The 21,188-nt window shown below is 35.0% G+C and overlaps 1 protein-coding gene across 5 annotated transcripts in view; it reads right to left on the bottom strand.

Annotated features, from left to right (window-relative positions):
* The window catches only part of FBXW7 (F-box and WD repeat domain containing 7), a 220,530-nt gene that overhangs the window by 59,837 nt on the left and 139,505 nt on the right, over nucleotides 1-21,188 (bottom strand). The window lies entirely within an intron of this gene.

Below are 21,188 nucleotides of genomic sequence, written 5' to 3'. Positions count from 1 at the left end.
TAGCCACCAAGTTAAAACATAATTTTCTAATTAAAAAACAACAACAACAAAAAAAGGCTGAGAACCCAAGGCCTGCTGCTTTTGTCTTTCAACCTTCTCCTACCAAATGTCCTGACCTGTCTGAGGCTTGGTGAAGTGCAAACTATCCTAGAATAGCCAGGAATTACAAACTACTGAAGTGAGAGCTCCTGCTCCTGCCAGTCAAACAGCTGGTGAACCTCCCGTACAAAGTCAGTAACGGGAATGCGGCCAGAGCGGGGCAATGCTGCAGGGTCCCTTTGCAAACTTCTGCAACTACTAACTTAGGTATTCCCTAGAAAGTGAAAGTGAATTTTTCTTACATAAATCCAAAAATTAAACATTGTATTTGCTCTTAAATATCTTGAATCTTCCTTACCCAAATGTCAGCATTAATATTTTAGGAATGTTTTAAAATGTGCTTCATATTTAAGGACAGTACTTGTGCATGCTTAAAAAATATATACACACATTTGTTCTTAGATATATTCAGAATTGAGCAATGTATTTTCAAGCATTCATCTTAAGCATGCTCTCTTTTCCATACATACCATTCTTTATCTCATACTAAAACACTAAATTGACTCTAGCTCCCTATAGCTATTAATATGCACTTCACATTAATCTTATCAGTAGACATTTTAGTTTGCAAATGTCAGTTCAGTCGCTATAATTTTGAAAAACTTAGTGATTCCACTTGAAAGCATATGTCATGTGATTAAAGATATGTGTGTGTGTATATACATGTATGTATATATATGTATATATATATACACACACACATATACACACATGTATAAAAGCAAGTACTTATAAGTGTAGGTTCTGATGGGAAATTATTACAGTAAATAGCAACTAACCCGTTCATCACAAATCATTAGTGCCTAATCTCTCGAACATGCCATGGTCAGATAAATTTTCCTAAAACACAGAGAGAAAATGTAGTGTATAATCCAAACCTCAAAAACTTTAAATGGTTCCTCAATTTGGAGATGGAGACTCACCTCAAAGTGGCCCCAAACTAATCTTTCCAGCATTACCTCAAACATTTCCCTAAATTAACCACTCACGCCAGTGTTACTTAATACTATGCTTTAGTTTGTATTCAAATCCATGAACTAGACTATTATGAGGACAAGAAAAAAAGCTGAGTGTGAAAATTAATAGACAGTAGCTTTAATAGATGGTAGGTAATTGATGTGAACTATGTTCACAATGCTCGGTTAACTAGTTTGTTTTCTCCTTCCATTCCACTGTCCTCTTCCAAAAGCCAGTGATCTCCCTTATCTCTCCTTCCACTAGCTTTTATGATCTCTATAAAGGGAACTTAGAATGTGATATGGAAAGAATTGGAAAGGAGAATGTCAGAAATAAATGATTTCTTTTTTTTACTTTGGAGAGATCGGTCTTTCTAAATATAAAATGGGTTACTCCTACCCCCACCACGATGCTATTTCATTAAAGTACATTTTCCTTTCATATCACAATTTCAAGTGTAGTTAAAAATGCAAAATCATCATCAGAGGTGACATTTTTAGTTACACAAAAGTAAACAACCAAATTTCTCCAAAGAAAATATACAAATGACCAATAAACACATGTAAAGATGCTCAATATCATTAATCCCTAGGGAAAAGCAAATCAAAACCAGAAGGAACCACTACTACACACCCATTAGGATGGCTATTATTTAACAACAAAACAAATAACACACACACACACACACACACACACACACACACACACACTCCATAAGAAGTATTAGCAAGGATATAGAGAAATTGGAACACTGTTTACTGTTGTGGGAATTTACAATTTAAATGCTAGTCAGAGGTAGCTACAATAGAAAATAGTATATTAGCTCCTCAAAATATTTCCACATGATCCAGCAATTCCACTTTTGGGTAATACACCCCAAAAGAGAATTGAAAGCAGGGACTCACAGACAGATATTCATATAACCATGCTCATAGCAACATATTCACAATAGCCTACAGGTGGAAGTAACTGAAGTAACCACCGACAGATGAATGAGCAAACAAACTGTGGTATATACACATACAATGGAATATTATTCAGCCTTAAAAAGGAAGAAAATTCTGGTACATGCTACAACATGGATGAACCTTGACGATATAATGGTTTAGTGAAATAGTTTAAATAGGACAAATATTGCATGATTCCACTTACAGGAGGTACCTAGCATAGTTAAATTCATAGAGACAGAAAGTAGTTGGAAAAGATTAAAATGTTCTAGAGATGGAGATGGTCTGTACAACATTGTGAGTGTATTTAAAGCCAGTGAATCATACACTCAAACATGGTTAAAATAGTAAATTTTATGCTATGGATATTTAACCACCACAACAAAAAATTATTTCAATAAAAAAATAAACAATTTAGAACAATTATCACCCCAACCCTCTCCAAAAAATAACAACAACAACAAAGATCTAAGGATAGAAGAGAGTGTACTGGGAATCTTTAATTTGATATGGCAGGGAAAAAAAAGGTAAGACTGATATGTAAGATAACCATGTGCACAGCCTCACCAAAGGGTGGTAATGAATGTCTCTAGCCTCATTCCAGTCTTATCACCTCTTCCGATGCTCTCTTTATTTCTTAACACAGACGTTTCTACGCCCCCCACCCCATAACATAATCTTACTCCTTATCAGGAAAATCCCTTTCTTGCCTGCAGTAGCTGCCATGGAATGCCCCTGTTCTAAGTTACTATCAGTATCCACTTTGTTAACATTCTATATCATTTTATGTAGACTGACATTCTTTATTCTCAAAACACTCTCAGTGATATCTTTGAAATCAGTTATTTAATTAAGCCTTCAAAATTCCTTTCTCTGAACCACAAGGAAGACATAATTTAAACTATGCGTTATTTCAATGCAGAAAAATTAGAAGAACATACTACAGTCCACAAGTTTAACATACTCTTCTGCATAGAAAAATGAATCAAACAGATCAACTCCAAACTTAACTTTTATTTAATCCACTGATTAATAGAGATAACAAACTGAAAAATTATAATTTTTCACTTTTATATTTAAAAGCCCTCCAAGAACTTTATAGTTCCATGTATTTACATGTAGATAGTTTAAAGATAAGGAAGGTATGAAACTCTCTAATCTCCTTGGAGTCTGATCCTATGGAGAAACAAAAAAAATAGATCTGGAACTAAAAATATTTGGATTCAGAAAATTAAAACTAAAATGAACAGTGTTCATTTTCCTGCTTGTAAGAGGGCAGAGATTATTATGAAGTAGAATATTAGTTTTTCATTTTCAAGAAATTATTTATGATGATACGAGGAGTAAAGGCTATTTGTATATTAAATGTGTTTTACATTAGATAACCAACTTGTGATGAACACAAAGTACTGGCATTTAATTCAACTCATTTTTTAAAATCAGTAAATAGCTGCCCTCAACTGGATAGTCCAGAGTATTGCAACACTAGCAAACCAAATACTAAATCCAATTATGTGCCTACAATCTATTCCTGTAAAGAAGAGATATTACTAGTAACTGAGCAAAGTGAGTATTAATTTTCAAAAGTATATACTACCAAGTTTCATCATTTTGCGGGGTTCTAGTTAACAGTACTTCTAAAGTAATATTCTCAATCAGCATGAAAACATTCAAAATACCAAAATTTTAGATACAGACAAAAACAAAACCAGTCAATGAGGGAAACTATAGAAGAACTCTAATTGTTAACACTTTCTAATCCACCTTGTTCCATATGTTCAAGAAAATGTAAAGTCTTAGTTTCAGTCATATTTTTTAAAACAACCCCCTCCCAAGCTCAACTCTTCAAACAGACTCTTCATAAGATGTTATGAACAAGTATCAACAAAGTATAATATAGTAAGTAGGAGCATCAATGCTAGAACCAAATTGCTTTAACCCAAAGCCTGAGGTTCTACTACTTATTCATGGTTTGACTTTAAATTAATGACTCTATGCCTCAATTTCACCTATATAAAACCTCCTGACAGGGTTTTTATCAGTACTAGTTAATGTAAGAGAAGCACATAGAATAATGCTTCACATGTATTAGGTGTTCAACACTGTTAGCTGCCACTCCGACGACAATGACCACTACTGCTAGGTGTTATATGGAAACCAATTTGACAATAAACTATTTAAAAAATAAAATAAAAAATAAAACATAATCATCTACAAGTTTTAGAAAGTCTTCCATAATTCTATCAAAACTTTTACCTAAAAAGGAAGCTCTAATGTCTTTTAAGATTCCAGATGTCATTGACTATCCGTCCAACAATACAACATTAGGGAAGATCTCTAAAAGTATTTTGCACCCTTATCGCTTTCTGATTTCCTTTATTCTAAGTTTTTCCTGGTCAAAGATGATTATATATAAATGCTAATGCACCAAATATCACTATAAATGGTAATGTACCAAACATCACCAATATGGCATTTCTAAAACGCATTATGGTCCCATACATTCCAGTTCTCTTACAACAGCAATAAAGAGATTTACAGCTGTTTATTCTGGATTTCTACCCTTTCTTTCATTTATTATTATACTGAAGGCTAGGATTTAATTGCTCTTGACCAAAGGCCACAACATATAAGTAGCATAAAGACTTTCCGCTTACATATATAAACTATTCTTGAATCAGCTGAAACAGCTCACTTGGAAGATAAGTTTACCTACAAGTATGAATGATTTCATACCAAGAGTTTACAAAGTCTCATACTAAAAACTTCTGACAGGAAGACTATAGCATACATCATTTAAACTCTATCATTCATGACCTCTATGAATTTAAACAAGTGACTTGACTTACCCTTTGGTAGAAACAGAAAAAATTCCAGATACTAAAAATTATACCACTATTAAAGTGAAAAAAATCAGAATCAATATCTTTTTGAGATAAGAATCTGGTATTATAAAGCATACTCATGTGTTCAGGGATACAGAATGAAACAGATTATTCTCTGTATCTCAGTCATTTTTTTCCATCTCTCAAAATGATTCCTTAAAACGTTCTAAAAGACATTTAAATGCTCAAAGTCTTCAACTAAGATTACAACCTCCAATTATAATATATTTGAGATAGTCATGTATACATTTAACAGGTCATATTATTGTACAGTAGTCCCTTGCTTATCCAGCATTTCAGTTAACCATGGTCAACTGAGGTCCTGAAGCAGCTGATCTCCCTTCTGACAGATTGCCAAAAGGTCAATAGTGTCTAATGTTCCATCGCAAGGCCTATAAGCATTCATCTCACTTTATCTCATCACATGAGCATCTATCATCTCACACCATCACAAGAAGAAGGGTTAGTACAATATAGTAAGATACTGAGAGACCATATTCACATAACTTTGATTATAGTATACTGTTATAATATTCTATCATTAACTATTGTTGGTAATCTCTTACTATGCCTAATTTAAACATTAAACTTTATCATAAGTATGTATGCATAGGAAAAAAACATAGTATTAATAGGGTTTGATACTATCCAAGGGTTCAGGCATCCATTGGGTGTCTTGAACATATTTCCTGGCTAATTTTCTTTATGTGGGCACCAGGGGCACCCCCTAACTACTTAAAAGAAACTGGCTTGGCTTCTGAAACAGCACATGTAGTTCATTCAACTGTTATAAAAATGTGACCTGATAATCAGACATTTGCAAAATAAAAGCATTATGTATATATCATTGTACATACTTTGCAATATCAAAGTAAAAATGCTACAATAGCAGATTACATAAAGTATCATAACTCTTTGATTTATATACCCTAGATCTGACTGTTGGACATTTAGGTTGTTTCTGAATTCTGCTAGAATTTTCCAATCATTTCTAACTAATTGGCTAACAATAAGGTTATAAAAAGTAAAATATAGAAAAACTAACCAGACAAGTCCTTCAAGATGAGATGACAAAACTACCCCATAGTACACTAGAAATTTCATGACTCAAAAACACCCAACTATTCATGAACTTATTTACAACTAAATTTATTTACAACTAAATAAGTCTTGTCTAACCTGTTGCCTCTATTGACTTGCAGTCAAACTACTTAGAGTTGGTATTCCAAGTAAATTTATCAGCATCCAAAAAATTTTGGGTGAATCTTCAGTTCTAGTTTCAGTTTCACCACTAACCAGTGACCCTAATAAGTTCTTAATTTGTCTCAGATTTCAGATTTCTAGAATGAGGAAGATGGACTAGATGATTAAGAATGAAGTCCCTTGCAGCTTTAAGAGTATATTATAGTTCTGACAGTACCATGTACGTATAGAGCCTTCTTGAAATAGTGTCGGACTGTCAGTTTGGTGAGACATCCTTTCTTATAGTTTGGTGAATAGTATAGTTATAAAATACATCTAGATAAAAATCATTGCTACACTTCATTTGTGTATACCTTCTAAACACTATCCCTTTATTGTGAATATATGTTAGTATTGTAACTAAGAAAGAAATATTTTCACTGGAAAAAAGCAACAGGTGTAAATTATTTTTCAAAACATGATCTAATCAGATGAGATTCAAGAAAAATAATCCTTGAGATTTTTCTGGTTCCACATTATACCATAATGATTTGTATATATTTTTCTTTCCTACTTACCATAGCAGCCTAAACAGTGATATCAAAATAAATTTGTTGCATTTTTTTAACAAGCAAACTTTGGATTTTACTTCTATATTTGTGTCTTAGAACTTTAGTTGTTATATTAAAATGGCACTTCTCATTCTTTCATTAAATATTTAAAGAAATATTTGTCATAAAACAAAAATCCAACTACAGGATTAACTTTTTTAAGTATTTCAGAAATGCCCAGTATGAAGTCCTTAATGACTTTAACATATAACTTGCCTCATGATTAAGTTTAACTCTTACAGTCAGTGTTCAGTTAACCCCAGCTGTTTAAGTGGTCTTACACAGCTGCTCATCAAGAATTCAGTTGATGATTATTATAGTTATACCTTTAGGTCAACTATGACAAAAATGACTCAGTAATTACAGGTATTTCAGTCATGCAAAAGCCTCATGTGATGACAGAGTAAGTGATTTAAAGCAACTTAATTTTCAACAACCCTCAAATAAAATTAGGTGTAAGAAAGATGACAAAAACTTCTTTAATATTAGTTTTTGAAGATACATCATTTAAGTTACTTTTATAAACAAATTTAAGCATTAAAGGTTTATTAACCTTTCAGTTAAACTAAATATCACTTATCAATTATTTATTTCTCCTACAAAAATTCTGAAGAGTGGGGTGCCTAGGTGGCTTAGTCGGTTAGACGTCCAACTTCGGGTAGGTCATGATCTGGCAGCTCCTCAGTTTGAGCCCCATGTCAGGGCTCTGTGCTGACAACTCAGAGCCTGGAGCCTGATTTGGATTCTGTGTCTCTCTCTATCTCTCTGCCCCTCCCCCACTCTCTCTCTCAAAAAATGTTACAAAAAATTCTGAAGAGTGCTGTGTGCCAGGGATTCATAAATAAGGGCATAATACTAATAGATATTTTAATAATAATAATGTCATGCAAGTGGTTTTTCAGTACAGCTTTAAAAAAATTAAACTAAACTCCAATGTAGCTGAGTTCACCAAATTGATGGTTTAACACATTAGAGGAACTTTTCCTATGAAAAATAAAAAGCCAAACCTATGCAAATATAAAGCATTTGACAGTGCTGACAATTTAAAAAGTAAAAGGAGAGGGGGAAGACGATATTATGTTTTCTATACTGTTAAGTTTTGACACAATTATAAACAAAAAAGTTACTTTAATATGAACATAGTTCCACAATTTGACTTATATAATTCTTAGTAATATGCTATGAAAGCACATGAGATTTATCAATATTCAGTGAATACTGATAAATTACTCATTTATCAATATTTACTTCAACATCAAATTTATGTACAAAATTATTCATTAAGCATAGAATAGACTTCAAGTATAGAATTAAGCTACAGAGAAGACATATATAGGATCTCATTCCTGCATTGGCTGACAGCTGATACCACTGGACTTTTACACTGTCAAAATTACACATTCAACAAAATACACTGTCTGGTAAACATCAAGAATTTTATAGCTGAAGTTTAATTTAAACTGAGTCTAAGTTTTCATTCCTACCAACAAACAAAACACTCTAACTGGTGATTAAGAAAGATTAAAAATAAAAACTCCATCCCTTTAATTCTTGATTATGCGTAAAACAAAGTTCTCAGGATGGAAACAAAAGCAGGAAGCCCAGGGATGCCAGGAGACTATCAGAGGCCAATAAGAGATATAAAGGAAGTTTACAGTTATAGGGCTTAGAAATTTCTTCAGATTGATACAGTGATGTGGGAGAAGAATTAAACACTGACAGAGTTCCTATTAGATCATGTTTTATTTCACTTAAATATTAGAAAAGACTAGAAGCATTATTATCTTAAAGACAAGGAAATTCAGGTTCCAAAGGGCTTAAAAAATTGTTCAAGGCAACAGAGCTGCAAGACAGTGGAGTTGAAATTTTAACCCTAGCATGTCTAATTCCTAAACTCTTGCTTTGTATTAAAAACTAGATTCTATTTTGGGGTGTCTGGGTGGCTTAATCACTTAAGCATCTGACTTCAGCTCAGGTCATGATCTTGAGGTTGGTGGGTTTGAGTCTTGTGTTGGGCTCTGTGCTGACAGCTCAGAACGTGGAATCTGCTTTGGATTCTGTGTCTCCCTCTGTCTCTCTGCTCCTTCCCCACTTGCACTCTTTCTCAAAATTAAACATTAAAAAAAATTTTTTAAAGCATATTCTATTCTATAGAATGTTAAGCCTGACTTAGTTGTGTTACTTTATAATCGAGCTGTTTGGAGATTTACTTTTTTACAAAACAGTAAAACCTTGGTTTGTGAGCATAATTCATTCCGGAAACATGGTTGTAATCCAAAGTGTTCATATATTAAAGTGAATTTCAAGAACCATTGGCTCAGTTGTGATCATGTAATGCTTGGTGTCACATACTACTCATACTGCAAGACGTCACTCATTTATCAAGTTAAAATTTATAGGGGCACTTGGGTGGCTCAGTCATTAAGCGTCTGACTTAGGCTCAGGTTATGGTCTCGCACTTTGTGAATTCGAGCCCCGCATCAGGTTCTGTGCTGATGGCTCAGAGCCTGGAGCTTGCTTCAGATTCTGTGTGTGTGTCTCTCTCCCTTTCTTTGTCTCTAACCTGCTCATACTCGCTCTCAAAAATAATTAAACATTTAAAAAAAATTTATTAGAAATGTTTGCTCGTCTTGCAGAACACTCATAGAGCAAGTTACTTGCAATCCAAGGTTTTACTGTATATGTTTCAGGTATGTATGTTTGCCATATTACCAGGGCTCTTGATAACTGAAATAAAGTATTATGTAAGATACATATATTATATATGGAATCTGCTTTAATGAGCCTGAAATTTATGAGGTCCAAATGAAAAGAAAAAAAGAAACAGGCATAAGAGCAAAGATATTATGAACTCCCCTACGGCAAATATTTTTTCAAAGATGGTCATAGCAATAGCCCCCATCTCACATGCTCTTCTTACAATGTACTCTGACACTCCTTCCACTGACACATGAAGTCTATTTCAAACAAGAGAGAATGTGTAAGTTACATTATGTGACTTTCTAGGGTAAGTCTTAAGAGATTCAGCTTCCACCTTACTTAATGAAATACTCACATGGTAGCCCTGTTTTAAGTAGTCTAATTGCCCTGAGGCCACCAGGCTGTGAAGAAACTTAAAATGGCCCAGATAAAAAGACTACGTATGTAGACGTCCTGAGACTATATGAAGACAAAAAAATTCTTTTTAAAAAAATTTTTAAATGTTTATTTATTTATTTTTTTGAGAGAGAGACAGAGCATGAGCAGGGGAGGGGCAGAGAGAAAGGGAGACAGAATCCAAAGCAGGCTCAAACTCATGAGCCAGGAGATCATGACCTGAGCTGAAGTTGGACATTTAACCAGCTGAGCCACCCAAGCGTCCCGAGAAAAAGATTCTTGGCCAGACCCCTGCTGTTCTGAACTCTTACTTCACTTCTGGGTACCATCTGAATGAAACTCTGAATTAGCAATGCCCAAATGAGCCCTTCCCAAATTCATAACCTAAAAGAACAATGAGAAATGATACAAGAGTTGCTGTTTGTTATTATCCATTAAGCTTCACAGCAACTGGTTAAGTGACAACGGATAACTGAAACATCTTACAATACAAGGAGCACCAAGAACACTGATAAGTGATATGACAATCGTCATCTTAGTAGAGTGTTAACTTCAAAACTAAATGAGAATGGAAAGAGTAACAGGAGATCCAGGATGAAAATTTGGGTATTTGGAGATTGGCAAAAGTTTTGGTGACAAATTCTCACCCTGATGATTCCCATTCGTAATGAGGTGTTAAGCAAGTCTCTGGCAGTTTTAGTAATAAACTCAACAAACTATTATTATACATTATCCTGGTATGACTTTATATCCAAAAGAGTTTGATATGTGACAAATTAAGGAAAACTCAAGTTACTTTTGGATTTCCTACAATCGTGCTTGTCCTTACCCAAAGCAAACTCAAATGACTAGAGGAACAAGCAGGTAAAATGAAGGAAACATGCCAGGCTTAAGATCTGGAAAGTCCATTTAAAAGGTGCAAATGATTGCTGTTATGTATACACATAAGCTTAGTAAAGCCTGGTATTACACATTTGCAAAAGAAAAAAATCAGTATTTTTATGTGAACTCTCCAGATTTTTAAATATTGCCAACAAATTTGAATGCATCAGAAAATACTATATAAGCAATTTGCAATCTCTGCTCTGTTCTGGTGGGAAAAAACAAAAATTAAATATAAGATTACTGATACCTAAATGATATATAATAATTCTCTCTTAAAATTTCAATCTTTTCTATGCCAATTAACAGAGTAAAAGAGTAATAAGAAATAAACCTGAAAACTGAAACTGTTAGTGATAAACATTATGGATGCAGTTCAGCATATTTAAAGTTTTCACTCACTCAAAGACAGATGGCAGCATATTGGCAAAGTACAAACAATTCATTCTTGAAAACTAAATTTATAATGTAGACATATAAAACCAACATCTGGAACTAAGCAAATGAATAACTCTTGGCACTTATTTTACAAATTCACAAGTACTTTCTTCCTACTTCATTCTTCATTTGCATCTGATCTCAATAACCACAAATTTCCATTTAAGACCAACCAAAAACAGAAAATTAAAAGCATTTTCACTTTGAAAGTCAAGATGCTTCTAAAAGCAATTGTGATTTCTAAAGCAGAGAAGCTACCTTTAATAACAGCATTAGTAAAGACAAAATGAATAGCAGGACATGGTACATTTGAACAGAGTAAATCCTTTGCTTGAAAAAAAAAGTACAAAAAAAACTTACATACTATTTTTAGCCCTGGTGATCTGTAAAAACAATCATCAGTCTTCTATTTACATTTTATATAATTGGAAGTTAGTTTACATGCAAGATGCTACCAATGATTCTTACCACTAGGAGGAATCAAGTTAGCATTCTGTATGATACAGCTAGTAGCCATTCCAACATTTTACAAAATGTGTTCTCTAGAACGTATCCGAAATAGAAATAATTTCAACCTGATTGAAAACTATTCTTCCATTCATAATGACTGCTATCATTTGTTACAATCATCCCTTAAGTGTGAGAAATTTAGGCATTTCTGTATATTAAGCAGTAATTATAGGATTTCTATAGAAATACCAAAGAGAATCTTCTTTTGCATTTATTCTAGTTCTTCTATTCGGTTCAAGAACACCCATATATCATTATAGGATAGAACTAGCATTTCCATATCTTCTGAACATTTTCACATGAAGACTCAAAGCCCCAATACCACCAAAATTTACTTTCAGGTTCTCTTTTAAATTCCTTCTTCAGGGGCACCTGGGTAGCTCAGTCAGTTAAGCATCCAGCTTTGGCTCAGGTCATGATCTCACGGTTATTGGGTTCGAGCCCCGCGTGGGGCTCTGTGCTGACAGCTAGCTCAGAGCCAGGAGCCTGTTTCGGATTCTGTGTCTCCCTCTCTCTCTGACCTTCCCCTGCTCATGCTGTCTCTCTCTGTCTCTCATTCATAAATAAATAAATAAATAAATAAATAAATAAATAAATTCCTTCTACATTTAGCATTAACAACCAATTAGAAGGAGAAAAAAAATCTGTTAGAGTGCAAAAGTGCTTCATGGTTAGCAGTGGCAAAATTTACAATATCAAACAGCTGGACTTGATGCTAAAAGTCACAATAATATAGGCAAAAATCAGTGGAATAGTTTCAACCTATCTAAGAGAGTAAGTATCTTTGGAACTAAAAATACTCTGCATAGCAAGTTATCTAGCCTGGAGTAAGTAATTAGTTACGTCAGTTTTAGTATGATCTCATAACCTGACAATAATAAATCTTATGAAATGTAATACCTACTACCCATTAAGGACTTACTATCTACCAGCTACTTTTCTAAGTACTTTATGTATATTATCTCACTGAATCCTCTCAACACTGTATTACTGACAATGCTATTATCATCCTTAAGATAACTCTACAAGAGAAGTTAACAGTTTGCTCAAGGTCAAATTGCCACTAATTTACAGAGCTAATAATTGAAAACTTCATAGTGTGATTACAGAGATCAGTCTCTCTACTTACTGCTATTCATAAGCATTTGCATTTGTTATAGATATGTTATTGAGGGCACAGTCTACTGAATCACTCATGAAGCCCCATGTGAGGAATTCCTCTTATATGTTATATATTACATATGAGAAAAAGGGGTTATATGTGTGTGTGTGTGTGTGTGCGTGTGAGAGCAAGAGCGAGAGCGAGAGCGAGAGAGAGAGAGAGAGAGAGAGAGAAAGAGAGAGACTGACTTGTTTTCTCTTCCTCAGAGAGGACTCAGCATGTATTCCTCTTAATTTAAATCACAAGGAAACAGAGAGACAAGGTAATCAGCCAGTGTTCTGCAAACTTTGATCCATATTAGAATCATGTGGGAGTTTATTTAAAATGCACATTCAACCCAAGCAATTTGGTTAAGTAGTTCTGAAATGTAACCCAGCAACTTGCATCTTTAGTAAGCACTCCAGATTGTTCTAACACATCTAGTCTAGGGTCACACCTTGAAGAATACTGGTATAGGCCCTTATGAGCGGCCAACCTGCTTACTCCATTTTGTAATTCATTCCTTATCTTTTCTCCTGGCTTGGTCTTATGGTCTAATCCAGTATTTTCCCTGGTACTCATTTTCATATACATTATGTCATTTTATTCTATGTGTTTCTCCTTCATAGAGACCATCTCAAATTCCTTGTGAAAATTAGAATACACGTTTCTTTGAAATGAGGCCAATTCATTTGGCAATTTAATACCTAAAAACAGTAATATTAAATTCATAAAGAAAAAAGTCCTAGAGACACTGATTAAGGTTCTTAATGTGCTATGCAAAAATTGCACTTTTACTCCAAACAACACCGTGCTCTTAATGGATCTACACTTACGCAAATTATTTTAATTATGCAACTAGTGATGAACAGCACACTCTTTTCCGTTGTATCATGTCTAGTGAAAATGGGTGGTCCATAGGTCAAACCAGCCTAAGAAATGCTTTTGAAAAACTTGGAACTGGACACCAAATTATAAAAAAAAACTGAACAATTCCAGAATTCTAGTGACTTTTCAAAATTGAAAATATGGCAATATCAGGATTGCAATTTTCACAGTAACCCCCTTTAGAAATGCTCTGGCTCCCTGGGTCCTATGTTTAGCCAATTAAATTAATTTAAATTACTTTTCTGACCCTTATGATTTCTTGAGTCTGTGTCTCCTATAAACTGTGATATGGGAAAGTGAGCTTAAGAAAGTTGTCTGTTTGAAAATCATTTCAGTATGGTCAAGGAATGAGTGATGGAAACTACTTACAACACAGGTGAATGAAAGTCTAGAAACGTTTCTAGTCCTCATACTAACCTGATTTTCACAAACCAGATTCTGATTTTTGAAAGAATCAAAGTGATCTTTTACCTTGTACAATACCACATATACTCAATTCTGCACTCGCTCCTCCTGCATTAACCTGCCCTTACAGTGAATGCAGCTATCTAGCATAGTAATGTTAAATGCAACACATTCCTCCCTCCCATTCCACAAAAGTTAATATAAAATTGTGGTACATCTTAAAAGAAAAAGAGCAATTCTTTTGTTGCAGTAATATTGTTAAACTGAACTAAATCTTAACTAACAAGATAATGTTCTCTCCAGATACATGTTGAAAAGATAATACTTTAATGTCTTCATCAATAACATCTAATATCTCTCCCTCTCACAAAAGAAGTAGTTTAGTTGTCCTTTACCATAACCAGGTACTGATCTCTTCATTTTACTTATTTTATACTCTTGACCACAGAACATTCATCAAGTATATTTTACAATTAATAGCTAATTTTATCACTTTAACAAAACGATCAGAATTCAAGCTCAGTGTTTAAGCACTTAAGCTCATGTCTGTTAAAAGACTGGAACAAACGTTTTGAGAAAACTAGACTGATACCAAAAAAAAATAGCAAACACAAAGAAAATATAACTATCAGTTAAAGAATACATTTATAAAGCGATGATTTTAAATTGAAAAAGTCATCAATATTCAACAGGACTATCTCCTCAGGAAAAGTCAGAATTAAAGACTACTGTTCTATCACTTCATTATAGTACTAATTTGAAATAATGATTTAAGATATTAAAAGTTAACAAATCTAAGGAAGAGAAACTCAAAAGATAAGGTTCTTTTAAGTCTTTAAATGTATTGCCTCTTCTGCCACATCAATCCTCTTATATGCTCCCCTCTACGTGTAAACACGGTATTTCCCTTGAGTTCAACCTAATATTCCTGCATAACAAGTAAAAATGGTTGCTTATTTTCTCCTCTAAAACATAATATAAAAATTAATAATGACAACTAATAAGCACAATAATAACTTATCATTATTTCTTTAAAGTATATTTAGGGGAGAAATAAAATTTAACCAAAGCTCTACAAAAGAAGTTGTATTTCTTTATAAGGTATCAAAGACCAATATATGTCAATTATATTTCAATTAAAAAAAGACAAAAATATCAATAGTAGTCTATAGTTTAAATGTAACTCAAAGCCAGTTTCTGGAGCCTGCACAATGTTTATGTTTTTTTTAACTGAATATTAATACTTTTTTTTGGAATACGCACATGCACAGTAGCGTACGTGTGTGTGCTTACACATACACACACCCAGTAGTTCATGAGAGCCTGGGCAATCTTACTGGCTCATTCATGACTTTCTGTACACTAATTCATTGGATGTATTTGGACCTTGTAGATGACACTTTTCATTTCCTCACCCTAAGCAACCAAAAGAAAATGAGGAAGAACAATCATCGGTTCAAATATTGTTTTAGTTCAGGATGCTGAGGTGATTACATCGTGCAAAATGACCCTCGATGCTCACACAAGAGGAGATTTGGAGTAGAAAGCTTGGAAGGATTATTCTTTCCTCACATATATGTTGAGGAAGCCCAGAGCAGTTAACAATGACAAGACATTTGGTTTTTATTGCATTTATGTGCAGCTACTTGAGAAACTTCCTAAAAGCATTCTTATATTCTCAAAACAAAGTTTATGCACATATGTACACTTATCCCAATGCTTACTCTTTCTTCACTTTTTGTTGTTATTGTTGTTTAAAAACAGCAAGATGAAGAAAAACTAGTGGCTGGTTAAAAATACAAAAGGACAATTCTAGGTATCTCGCATATCAACACACATAACCACTCTAAACATTATTTTCAAATTCTCAGCAAAAAACAGTGTACTAGGACACAAGTAGAAGAGAGACAAGCAATACTAAATATATTTAAACATGTTAAAAGCAGCACTATCAATAAGAATAAGGTACTATATGGCCCCCTAGTATTCAATGAAGAAACAGATGAATTCTTAATTTTTATATGACATTTCATAGTAAACTTTCTCTGATTTACTAAATATGCTTAAACATACTCAGGTATGACTTCTAAAAAAAAACCTAAGTGTACCTCTGTGGCTTTACTTCTCTGTACCTTCTTTTGAAGGTGTACTGATGAAAAGCTTAAAAATCAGTAACTACTGTCTAAATTAAAGTTGGTGAAACATTAATTTCAAAACAGACCCAAGTTTATTATAGATTTTTAAATGTTTTTTAAATTTATGTTGCACAAGTATTGTTTTAATATACTCAAGTTTGGGGGAGGAAAGGATGGGGAGGAGGTGACTGGTATATGAGCAAAATCTAAATTAAACTCCCTGCTCTGTCATTCACTTCATGCAACATTAAACAAATAATATTTCCAAGTTAAAACTTCAGACCCTATAGGAAGATATTGTGAAGTTCCTGTCCTTGGCACCAAGATCAGTTCTCTAAATGTCAAGGGAAGGTAAGTTGCCTATGTAAGGGAAGCTTTGTAAACAACCTTTTAAAGTACCCATTAGCTACTGGTAAACCATTAAGAAACAAAATGCAAACAAAAAAATTTTAAACAAATTTGCCTAATATAAACCTACACAGACATCTGGAATAGATTCAAAGGGTCACCTAGAAAGGCTCTATACTTATTTCTAAAAATTTTGCCACTGAATATTCAAAGTTATGATTCCTTATTTTCATTTCTTTACAGCCTCCCACAACACTATCTAATTCTGACCTAGCCTTTAGGTCTCAACCCAGCTTTCATTTCCTCACTGAAAATATCACTGAATTAATTATTTTGATGTGGATACAAATGCAATGAGAACTACAGAACTGGGAGGAACACAGAAAATGCTAGAAGACCAAATCCTGATGCAAAATAATCTTGGTGAGGAAGAACCTCATAAAGAAGGATTGAAATAAAAACTGAGTGGGAATGGAGGCACAGTAGAGGATTACAAACAGAAAATCTGAAAGGGACAAATTTAAAGTTTTATACTTAGGTTCAAAAACCTGTAAATGTTTACATTTAAGTGGAACAGGATTAAAATGGAAAGTGTTTGTAAAAACACATAAAGATTTTGTTTCTGAAAGTTCAATTCAAGTTTTTTAAGCATTTTCTATATGCAAAGCACAAGGTCCTATAAGACACGGAGAGTCTTAGAGAATCAGGTCAACAATCTAAATACATATGAATTTTAGGGGAAAAAAAGTGACTATAATTACCTCAATATAAGTTAAAAACAAAGAGCTAATGGAGATACAGAATTTTGCTCAGAGTTCTATGAAATATTCCTAAAAAAGGTGAGCTTTCAATGGATCTTGATAAGGGCAGAAGACATATAAAAGATGAGAAAAAAGTTTAAGCAAAGATCTCAAAATAACCTAAATCCCTCTATGCTCAGAAATATCAAATAAACCTCCATTGCTGAGGTAGAGAGTAGGGTAGAAACAAGAAAAAGGAAATAAGAAAGTTTTTGAATTTTGTATATATTATACATAAAACAGTTATCTTTATTTTTTTTTATTTTTAAATTTAAATTATTTATTTTTAAGAGAGAGAGACTGAGCATGCACACATGAATGGGGGAGACGCAGAGAGAGAATCCCAAGCAGGCTCCACCTTGTCATTGCAGAGCCCGATGTGAGGCTCAAACCGGGGGATCATGACCTGAGACGAAATTAAGTGTCAGATGCTTAATTGACTGAGCCACTCAGACGCTCTCCTGCTACTATTTCTTATTTGGCGCTTCTCTTTCTTCTGTGTGTGGCTGAGGAAGTTCTCTTATATTTGAGTACGGTGGACACGCAATGTTACCTGTTTCAGGTGAACAACAATAGCGACTCAACCAGCTCACCACAGGGATAAAAACGGAATTGAAAGTGGACTTCAACCACCTCCATTTTTTGGGTTTATTTTTCTATGTTTTTTTAATTCATTTTGAGAGAGAAAGAGAAGGAGAGAGAGAGAGAATCCCAAGCAAGAGCCGCACTGTCAGCACATGGCCTGAAGGGCGGGCTCGAAACGCACAAACAGCTGAAACCAAGAGTCGCTGCTCAACCGAAGGAGCCACCCAGACGCCCCAACCACCTCCCTAAAACAGTTATCTTTAAAAGAATAAAAGATAGAAGGGCTCTTACCAAACTAGGAATTGAGGAAAAATTCACCAACTTGATAAACATCTAAAAAAACAAACAGCTAATACCACACTTAATGGTAAGAAACTTTCCCACAAAGATCAGGAACGAGGCAAGGATTTTCTCTCACTACTGCTTCTTTTTTTAATTAATTTTTTAAGTTTATTTATTTATTTTGAGAGAAAAAGAGTGAGAGAGAGCATGTGCATGTGAGCAGGAAGGGGCAGAGGGAGAGAGGGAGAGAGAGAATCTCAAGCAGACTCCACGCTATCAGTGCAGAGCCCAACATGGGGCTCAAACCCATGAACTCTGAGATCATGACCTGAGCTAAAATCAAGAGTCGATGCTTAATTGAATGAGGCACCCAGGTGCCCCACTCTCTACTACTTTTCAACATCATAATACAAGTCCTAGTTAATGCAGTTAAGACAAGCAAGGAAAATAAACGATATGCAGATTAGGAAGGAAGAATAAAATTCCTTTATTCATAAATAAGATGATCATCTATTTCAAAAATAAGAAAGAAACAAGAAAGAAACTCTTGGAACTAATAAGCAATTACAGCAAGAATGCAAGATACAAAGTAAATACACTAAAGTCCAACATTTTCCTATTACAGCAATGAACAAGCAAAATTGAAATTAAAAACATATTACCTTTTACATGAGCATCCACCAAAATGAAATACTTAAGTATATCTAATAAAATATACATAAGATCTGTATGAGAGAAACTATAAACTTCTAATAAAACACATCAAAGAAGAGTTAACTACATAAAGAGACAGTCCATGTTCTTGGATAGAAGACTAAATATTGTCAAGACGTCAGTTCTTCCCAACTTGATCTATAGATTCAATGCACTCTCAGTCAAAATCCCAGCAAGTTATTTTATAGATATTAAGAAGCAGATTCTAAAGTTTATGTGGGCCAACTCAATATTGAAGGAGAACAACAAAGAAGATTGATACCACCCAACTTCAAGACTTACTAGAAAGCTATAATAATCAAGGCAGTGTTGTATTGGTAAGAGGACAAATCAAAAAAGAACAAAACGTCATTTTCCTTTCCAAAGTTGCTTTCTTGATAATGCACAAGCATTGCTCCATGGTAAGTAGGTTTTGAAACTTGCAATAGGGGTGGAGCCAAGATGGCGGAGAGGAAGGGAGCTCTGTAAACTCCGTCCGCACCATTTATCGAACTGAGAAGGATATTACGCTCATCTGCGAGAGCGGAAGGAGAAAATACGAACTCCAGAAGTAATAGAACCTCAAGGATACCTGAGTGAGTGGGGGCGAACGGGGGAGATCAGAGGACGGGCCAGCCCAGGACGGGCAGGGGAGGTAAGATCCCCAGTACAACATGGCGCAAGCTCGCGGCGCCCAAGAGACAAAGGGAAGAGACAGAGTCGGAACACGCTCATAGAACTGTCTCTGGGGAAGAGGTATAGAACGCTTGGCTGCGCTTGGAGACAGAAATCCACTCCATAGATAACTGCTGGGTAGCAGGAATCCCGAACTGGGGGGGCTCAAGAGAAGGAACAGCTTCCAGCCCTAAGCCATCTTGGCGGGGAATCAGAGGCCTCTGTGGCTGTGAGAAGCGGCTGTGCTGGGGAGGCGCGCTCCCCCGCGGGAAGTGGCCAGAGCAGCGACTGCGCCAGGCGCGAGCAATTCAAACTTGTTTTTGGGAATGGGACCATGGACCACATTTCCATGGCACACCTTGCCCCCTGCACAGACTGCGCGAATCCTGGGTGCCCACAGGGAAAAAATAGGGTGCACACCTATGTGACCCCCAACAAAGAGTTGGTGGCGGGTGGAGGCCCGGGCGCACGCTTAGACTGTAGGAACTCCCAGCTCATTTCCAGCAGCGCACAGCGTCTTGAGCAAAGCTATCGGAAACTAAGAGAGACTCGGTTTTTTGCTTTTTGTTTTTTTCCTTTCCCCATTGCAATCCCCATCCTGACTGGGGGTGGGGACTCCGCAAATGAGTCTCAGAAGGTGCACACTTCACCTCCTGCTGCTCATTTCCCCTCAGGCAGGGGTGGAGCCTCTGAGAACAGACTCCAAGACCTACCACATCAAACCAAGCCTATCCACCAGGGGGAGCTGCTGCCCTTTTTTTTTTTTCCCGTTTTTGTTTTTTTGTTTTGTTTTGTGTTTTGTTTTGTGTTTTGTTTTGTTGTTTTGTTGTTTTTTTGTTTTTTAATATATAAAAAATTTTTTTTCTTCACTAGTTTCGTACTTATTTCTTTGTAATTATTACCTTTTTTTTTTCTTTTTCTTTACTCAATTCCTTTAAATTTTACTCCTTATATTCCTTTCTCCTTTCTCCCTTACTTCTTCACCTTCTTGCAACCCAGATATATTCTCCTGTATCTCATCCTTACTTCTCCCCTAAACTGGTCATACACTTTTAAACGGTCTACTGTCCTTTGTTGTCTCCAATCCCCTTATATATATTTTTTTGTCTTTTCTTCTTTCTCTTTTCTTTTTCTCTTCTTCTCTTCTTTTTGTCTCTTTCCCTCCCATTTTCTTTCTTTTCTTTCCCCACTGTAATGTGTTTCTTTGTTTGATTTGTCTGTGTGTATGTGTGCTTCTGTTCCCTCGGTGTTTGTCAGTCTGTTTTCCTTCACAGGACTACACCAAGAAACAAGCCAAAGTGTGCAAGAAGGCGAGTCCCAAATATTGCAGAGTAGGGAAATAAAATACTCACAGGCACAACAAGAGAAACTGAGAGATATCATTAAGAGAATATCTCCTGAAATGGCAGGCCCTGGACAGTCAATAAGCGTCCTTTAACAGAGAAATACTAATAGGTGCACAGAGCCCAACGAGCTTTCTAAAGGTGACAAGAGACAGAAAACTAGCAAAAATGACAAAACGAAGAAACTCTCCCCTGAAGAACTTCCAGGGGGAAGTCACAGCCACAGAACTGCTCAAGGCAGATCTAGACAACATATCAGATCAAGAATTTAAAAAGCTGGTCATAA

Source organism: Suricata suricatta, chromosome 1 (assembly GCF_006229205.1).
Source record: "Suricata suricatta isolate VVHF042 chromosome 1, meerkat_22Aug2017_6uvM2_HiC, whole genome shotgun sequence".
In the NCBI taxonomy this organism is placed as follows: domain Eukaryota; kingdom Metazoa; phylum Chordata; class Mammalia; order Carnivora; family Herpestidae; genus Suricata; species Suricata suricatta.
The sequence above is the reverse complement of the archived record's forward strand: the minus strand, read 5'-3'. Positions and strand labels throughout refer to the sequence as shown.